This window comes from Panulirus ornatus, chromosome 2, assembly GCF_036320965.1.
Source record: "Panulirus ornatus isolate Po-2019 chromosome 2, ASM3632096v1, whole genome shotgun sequence".
In the NCBI taxonomy this organism is placed as follows: Eukaryota; Metazoa; Arthropoda; class Malacostraca; order Decapoda; family Palinuridae; genus Panulirus; species Panulirus ornatus.
In genome coordinates, this window is record NC_092225.1 from 23,274,318 (window position 1) to 23,282,240 (window position 7,923).

General features: G+C 37.1%; 1 protein-coding gene across 2 annotated transcripts in view; it reads right to left on the reverse strand.

Moving 5' to 3' along the window:
* Positions 1-6,307, reverse strand: part of LOC139754228 (phospholipase D2-like) — a 96,863-nt gene extending 90,556 nt beyond the window's left edge. For both annotated transcript variants that reach the window (XM_071671558.1, XM_071671549.1), the window contains exon 1: positions 6,164-6,307. The gene's annotated coding sequence lies outside the window, so the exon portion shown is untranslated. The remainder of the gene's footprint in view (positions 1-6,163) is intronic.
* Positions 6,308-7,923: the final 1,616 nt, after the last annotated feature.

The window sequence follows — 7,923 nt, forward strand, 5'->3', positions numbered from 1 at the left end:
GCTTCTGACTTAACTAAATCTCCTTAGAGTTTCTTTAGCTATTTTCAGCAATATACACTTCATATTGATGTTTACTCTGTCACATCTCTTTTTCTCTACACAAATGTTCATAACTTTATCATATTGGATAATGGTCTTTTTCAGTTTCTTATGAGATACACTTTCAGACATCAGGCACTTTTTTATTTGACTGTTTCACCACCTTGGCTTCGTTTTAGAAGTAGACTGTCCTCTACGCATTGGCACTGCTTTGAAGGTTTTACTGGAGCTTTTTCAAGTTACATTCAAGTTGTTTTCATTAACCATATCATCCCAAATTTGCCTGTTACAAGCAGTGCTAAGATCATTAAAACTTGCATGTTTGATTTTTTTTGTGACTCACATTGACCAACATTACTCAGAGTATAAAATGACCTCTATAGTAATTTGTCCGTGATCATTTATACACAGACTTTTCTCCACCTTCAACATTTTATTAACTAGATACTCATTTGTAGTTAGAACTAAATCTAATATATTCTTGTCACAAGTAGGTTTCTCAACTAATTGCATTATGGGCACTAACAAGCAAATTTACTTTAGAGTCCACACCTTGAGCTACTAGAAACGGATTCTCTACATTCAGATACTAGTATGTTGAAATACCCTACTATCATAAAATCTTACTTCATTACAAAATTTCTGCAAACTGATAATGAAATCTTTTGTCTACCTCTGCTGTCTGTGTGGGGTGTCTATAAACTTGCCCTTATGTTCTCTTCTTACAAATTTTTCCTTTAATTTCCATAAAAAAATGAAGTTCACATCCTCAGCAGCTACCAAATTTTTTACAAAAGGATTTAAAAGAGCTTTAACAAAGAGCAAGACACCACCGCCTACTTCGTTTCCCCATCACTATCAAACAGGGTGTACCCTGGAATTGAGTGTTTGGCAAGAAAATCCCTATTACTGGTGTCTAACCAGGATTTGGAAATGGCAGTCATCCCATAATCTCCTTCTAGCACTGTTGTCTCTGAGATACATATCACTGAATACAAAGAAAAAAAAAAAAAAAAGGATTAAAAACAAATACTGTTTATCTGTGAAGTTAAACTATATCATGTAATTGTACCTGTTACAGTACACTTCAAAAAATAGTACATCTATAAAACTGAAGAAAAGGGCACCATATATAAACATGATACAAAATCAACAGCATGAACTCTGATACATGATTTGTTTCATTATCTTTCAATTTACTGAATCCTATATAGATATTATCATGTAAGAACTTGATAAGTCTACTGAACTTGAAAAAGAGCACACTGGAAAAATGTTTGTTACTTCAGCAGCCTCAAGAGATAAAGAGAAAAATTATATATGGAAGAAAGGGTTTCTTTTCATTCAATTACACAAGCATTATCAGAGATAATAATCTTGCATTATGAATGTGGAGTGACATATATATATCTTTGCATTTTTGTATACAATACACCTTATGTTGATTGCAAGAAACTTCCGTTTCACACTGAACACATATAATTTTGCACAATTCCATATTGTTTTCAAACTCCCTACAGAAACTGATATATCCAGAAATTTATGATGTGTCTTCAATACATCTAATGACAACTCTCTCTGGCTTATACATATTATCAGTGTGTTTTTTACATCTCCCATGTGTCATGAGAGATACCATAACTTAGAAACTTTGAAGTGATGCCCAAAATAATTTTACATATACTGTGTCAAGAATGTTGGTCCTGCCCTTTGTCTGATTAAACCTGAGTTAAAACGACATCAATACCACTAGCTAGACCACTCAATACTCGGTAAGCTGCATTGTCATATGATTATTGTGTGGCCATCAGTAACTTAAGCGTAGGCCATTTTGATACCTGCTTCTTTCCCTACATGTCAAAATTTTGGAACCCTCTGCCTCACATGTCTTTCCCAATAACTATGACCTAGCACATTTCAGAGGACAGGTCTTTCACATCCTCCAAAATTCGTAAATACTTTCCTTTGCTTTCTCTTTTTCCACTTCATAATTTTCTCTGTATTTCAATTAAAATGCAGCCTTGATATGGACTTTTGTCCATGATTGGAGCCTTCACTTCAACATAAAAAAAGTCCATACATACACCTATCATTCTCTGTTTCTACCAACTACCTTTACACTCTTTCCCACTATCTTGTTTTGAGGCTACATTTTTTTATTTTTTCCATCCATTTTTGGAAGTATTACCTGGTACCAAATTTAGACGAGTAAAAGAAACCCTTAGCACCTCTACGATAAATCTATTCAATCCATTCAAAACTACTACCCACCTGCTTTAGTCGTCTATCCTCTAAAAGAAAAAATTAACTGAGCTGCACCCAACACAAAGCAAAGCAATGAGATCAGTCATTGGCTGACAAGGAGCCACACATACTCAGCTTTTACACAATGAAACAAAGATCCTCCTGATGCAATTTCACCGCTACATGCTTAGCACCTAATTTTTTGTAACTGCACAAGACCCCTCCCATCCAAACCACTCCATAAATAACCAACAGCCCCTAAGTAGTTAAAAAACGTTTACCACTGCCTTACACTTCAGCAACCTGTATTCACAGATCTCCCCACTCCTAGCAAACGATATACTGACAAAACACACAGTGGAATGACTTGATAAGCACTAAATGACTTACCTCTTGACTCAGCTAAGTCTTTAAACACCACCCCACCAGATGTAAATCTATCTGAAACCACATCCCAAGACAAATATGAGTCACACTTTTGTTTTTTGACAATCACCCATCCCAATATTACTACAAACACTAATTCACAAGAGATTTAACCTAAACTAGTCAAAGTTACATGTGAAATTTTTGTCTTGATGCACATCCATTTGTATCCTTGTAGAAATTATGATTGCACAGAATCTTTCACCTACAAGTTAAGTCAGTTAATAAAGTAGAGTAAAGAAAGTAAAAAAAGTCCCAGTCCTCTGTTCTTAACGTTACCTCGCTAATGCAAAAAAAATGGCGAATAGTATGAAAGAAAAAGAAAGAATATATATGTGTCAGAGGTGGAGGGAACAAGAAGTGGGAGACCAAATTGGAGGTGGAAGGATGGAGTGAAAAAGATTTTGAGTGATCAGGGCCTGAATGTACAGGAGGGTGAAAGGCGTGCAAGGAACAGAGTGAACTGGAATGATGTGGTATACTGGAGTTGACGTGCTGTCACTGGATTGAACCAGGGCATGTGAAGCTTCTAAGGTAAACCATGGAAAGTTTTGTGGGGCCTGGATGTGGAAAGGGATCTGTGGTTTTGGTCATTACACATGACAGCTAGAGACTGAGTGTGAATATATGTGGATTTGAATTCATGCTCTTGACCTTGGATGGCCCATGATTTCATGAATATGAAAGCTGGTGAAATGCTTCTAGACATTAACAGAACCTATGAAAGCCAGTATAAATGGCATTGGTTGCTGAGACACATTTGTATGTATGCGGAACACAAACCGCCCAACTGGAGTCACACAAGATACTGTTATTTATTTTATTTTTCATTTATATTTTGTCGCTGTCTCCCACGTAAGTGAGATAGCGCAAGGAAACAGACGAAAAAATGGCCCAACACATGTATATACATATATGTCCACACACGCACATAGACATACCTATACATTTCAACGTATACATATATATACATACGCAGACATATACATACATACACATGTACATAAATCATACTTGCTGCCTCCATTCATTTCCGTCGCCACCCCGCCACACATGAAATGACAACTCCCTACCTTCGTGCGCGTGCGAGGTAGTGCTAGGAAAAGACAACAAAGGCCACATTCGTTCACACTCATTCTCTAGCTGGCATGTATAATGCACCGAAACCTCAGCTCCCTTTCCACATTCAGGCCCCACACAACTTTCCATGGTTTACTCTAGATGCTTCACATGCCTTGGTTCAATCCATTGACAACACGTCGACTGCGGTATACCACATTGTTCCAATTCACTCTATTCCTTGCACGCCTTTCACCCTCCTGCATGTTCAAGCCCCGATCACTCAAAATCTTTTTCACTCCATCCTTCCACCTCCAATGTGGTCTCCCACTTCTCCTCGTTCCCTCCACCTCTGACACATATATCCTCTATATCAATCTTTTCTCACTCATTCTCTCCATGTGACCAAACTATTTCAATACACCCTCTTCTGCTCTCTCAACCACACTCTTTTTATTACCACACATCTCTCTAACCCTTTCATTACTTACTTGATCAAACCACCTCACACCACGTATTGTCCTCAGACTTCTCATTTCCAACACATCCACCCTCCTCCACACAACCCTATCTATAGCCTCGCAACCATATAACATTGTTGAAACCACTTTTCCTTCAAACATACCCATTTTTGCTTTCCGAGATAATGTTCTCACAAACACATTTTTCACTGCTCCCAGAACTTTCGCCCCCTTCCCCACCCTGTGACTCACTTCTGCTTCCATGGTTCCATCCGCTGCCAAATCTACTCCGCAGATATCTAAAATACTTCACTTCCAGTTTTTCTCCATTCAAACTTACCTCCCAATTGACTTGTCCCTCAATCCTACTGTACCTAATTAACCTTGCTCTTATTCACATTTACTCTCAGCTTTATTCTTTCACACACTTTACCAAACTCAGTCACCAGCTTCTGCAGTTTCTCACACGAATCAGCCACCAGTGCTGTATCATCAGCGAACAACAACTGACTCACTTCCCAAGCCCTCTCATCCAAACAGACTGCATACTTGCCCCTTTCTCCAAAACTCTTGCATTCATCTCCCTAACAACCCCATCCATAAACAAATTAAACAACCATGGAGAATCATGCGTCCCTGCTGCAAACCGACATTCACAGAGAACCAATTTTTTTCCTCTCTTCCTACTCGTATACATGTCATACATCCTTGATAAAAACTTTTCACTGCTTCCAGCAACCTGCCTCCCACACCATATACTCTTAATACCTTCCATAGAGCATCTCTTATCCACTCTTATCATATGCCTTCTCCAGATCTATAAATGCTACATACAAATCCATTTGTTTTTCTACGTATTTCTCGCATACATTCTTCAAAGCAAACACCTGATCCACACATCCTCTGCTACTTCTGAAACCACACTGTTATAATCACATATTTTTCACATAACATGCAAAATAAGGCAATTCTTGGTTGCTATAGAAATTCATGTTTGGTTTTCATAAATTATAGTGATTTTTAGGATTGTATTTGTCAGCAAATACAATAAGTAGTTTAAGAAAAGCAGTGAAATTACTAATGGATATGGAAGAAATGCATATCACTGAACTCCTTACAGTTACTGAATGTAATTTCCTTGGATACTGATGAGATAGAATGACACTAAGCCAGAAATAATAGTGTAACGGGCTATGGGGATCAAAGAAAATGTGGGGTTAAATGTATTAAAAGTGTAAAACTTTTAAAAATCTAAAGAACTTAAGAAAACCAGTGTTATAGATGAAAATTTTCTGCAATATTATCATCTATCCCTTCACACCACATGATAATGATGTGTGCTAGAACCGAGTCTTTATCTGAATGCACTCAAACCCACATTGTGCACAATTTTCCCAGCAATTACATCTAAACACATTAAAAAATATTTTTTCAAATAACATAAAAAAGGGCACATCTCTGCTGCTTGAGGAAGTGAGGTGCGATGTTTCACGGTATATTTTCTTTTCCACAAGTATTTCACCGACTTTTACAATTATCTACAGTTCAAAACCCATTTCCCTGAGCTTTAAATCCCTCCCTGCAATCATCTCATCTATTATCGTAGTATTCTTTGATATCAATATGTGCGGTCATCGCCCTTCCGAGTTACTGAAAGTAAGTGTATGCAATTCAATATGTCTCGTTTGAATGAATAAAGTTAAGTCTGTGCTGTCCCAACATCAAATATTTACTTAAATTTCTTTCTTGAAGCTTAATAATGACAGCAAAAGCGCTCAGTCTGTTAATGTGTGGATACCAAAGCTCATGTACTAGAAATACCCATTTCACCCTCGAGACAAAATGTCACCAGATTTCCTGGAAAGGACAACATACACTATTACTGGCATCGTAAGTGGGAATAATGTATACTAACATGATTGGGGAATACTCACATGCTTAAAAATTGAAGTCGATGTCCTCGCTCGTCCCAGAAAACTGTAAAAACTGAAGTTTTACAACCATGTACTAAGAGCGTTCCTCCCTCCTCTCGTTTCTGAAGGTTTGTTTTGCCCCTCTGACCTCGGGTAAATTATCTATCGTACGTTTTGGATATTATTGTTATACCCTCTCCGTTATGAAACGTACACATGAGTTTGACATGGCAACTATAAGCAATACTTTCTTAATGATGGTAAAGGCAAGTGAATTATACCATGAATGTGTATTAAAGCTGTGCTTGTTAGAAGATTATTCTTTCTACTTACATCTGAACGAATGTATAAACTTGCGAGAAACAGTGAAAATAACTGTTTTGGAATGTTATTTAAAGGACATAGCTCTAAGTCAGGAGGCTAAATTAGTATGCTTTGAGGTTGAAAGGCTTGCGACCAGGGCCATACATTTACCTTTGCTAAAGACTTCGCTGAAGTTAGTATTTACACACTTTTTTTGCTTTATTTTTTTTCAGTTTGAGAAAAAAAAAAACTCACGATATGCTGTCTAATTTCACAAGCATAGATATTTCTGTTTTATTAGATGGACTGAGATATAGTCATTTCAAGCTAACTTTTGTTAAAACGAAGTTGTGGTATTGGGATTTGGTATTATGAACGGGGTTTTCAACAATTTGATGCATGATAAAAGAATTTCTAAGCTTTGTGGTTTAAATGGCGTCAGGAGAAATCAAAGTCACTGTAAGTCAAACACAAGGATTCTCTGACGCAAGACAGGTCAGCAAAGGTCACACCAGATATCTTGTGTTGGCTTTTCATTTCTGAGAACGATACATAAAAGATTGTATCAGAAAGTCACTTACTGTGGTGCGAACAGTTTCAGAAGTTAACCCACGTATCGATTAACGCTTCAGAAAAATCGATGTAGTGCATCAAATCTCATAACTTACTGTATGCCCTCAGCCTCAGTGCATATTACCTGCGATATATATATATATATATATATATATATATATATATATATATATATATATATATATATGTATATATCCACTTTCCTTATTTCTATCCCGAAAGAAGGTATGTTTATTTGCACCACTGTGTGTGTGTGTGTGTGTGTGTGTTTGTGTGGGCAGAATTCCATTCATCCCTTAGGATACCTAGTGATCCTCATTAGGTTTGGTTGACTCTACGAATCATTGCTTCAGGACTAGACCCCACTACTTCCTTCGCAAAACTTTGTAATCATCAACTTTCGCCATTGAGGTGATGCAAAAGTTTCCTCCATTGTGAGGCAAGCGCTTAGACTACCGTACGTAGATGTTTTTATTGTACACACTTGTTGCTTCTCTTAGGCATTTAAACTTCTCGATTCAGCGTCACAGCTGATTTTTAAGCAGCTGTTTATATCTTCTCAGACTTGTATATTGTGTATCGACCTTAAAAACCTTCTTGCAGTGGATTATCTTGCATCTTATAGTGAACATTTTCTAGGACTTCCCCGATAGAATAGGAAATAAAATAGTTCGTTCAGGTACTCCTATGTTTTCATGACATATTGTATTAGGAGCATTATATGATAATGATTTGAGAATGGGAGGCGACCAGAGTTGTTATTGACTTCCAGAACTATGCCGTACTCAGGGCACATAAACAGTGATGGGACTTAGCCACATCTCAGTTATGGTACTTGTTTTTACTTCCAATTTTCTCTGTCAATGTGTTAGACTGTACTCTTTTCATGGCTTATATATTCAAGT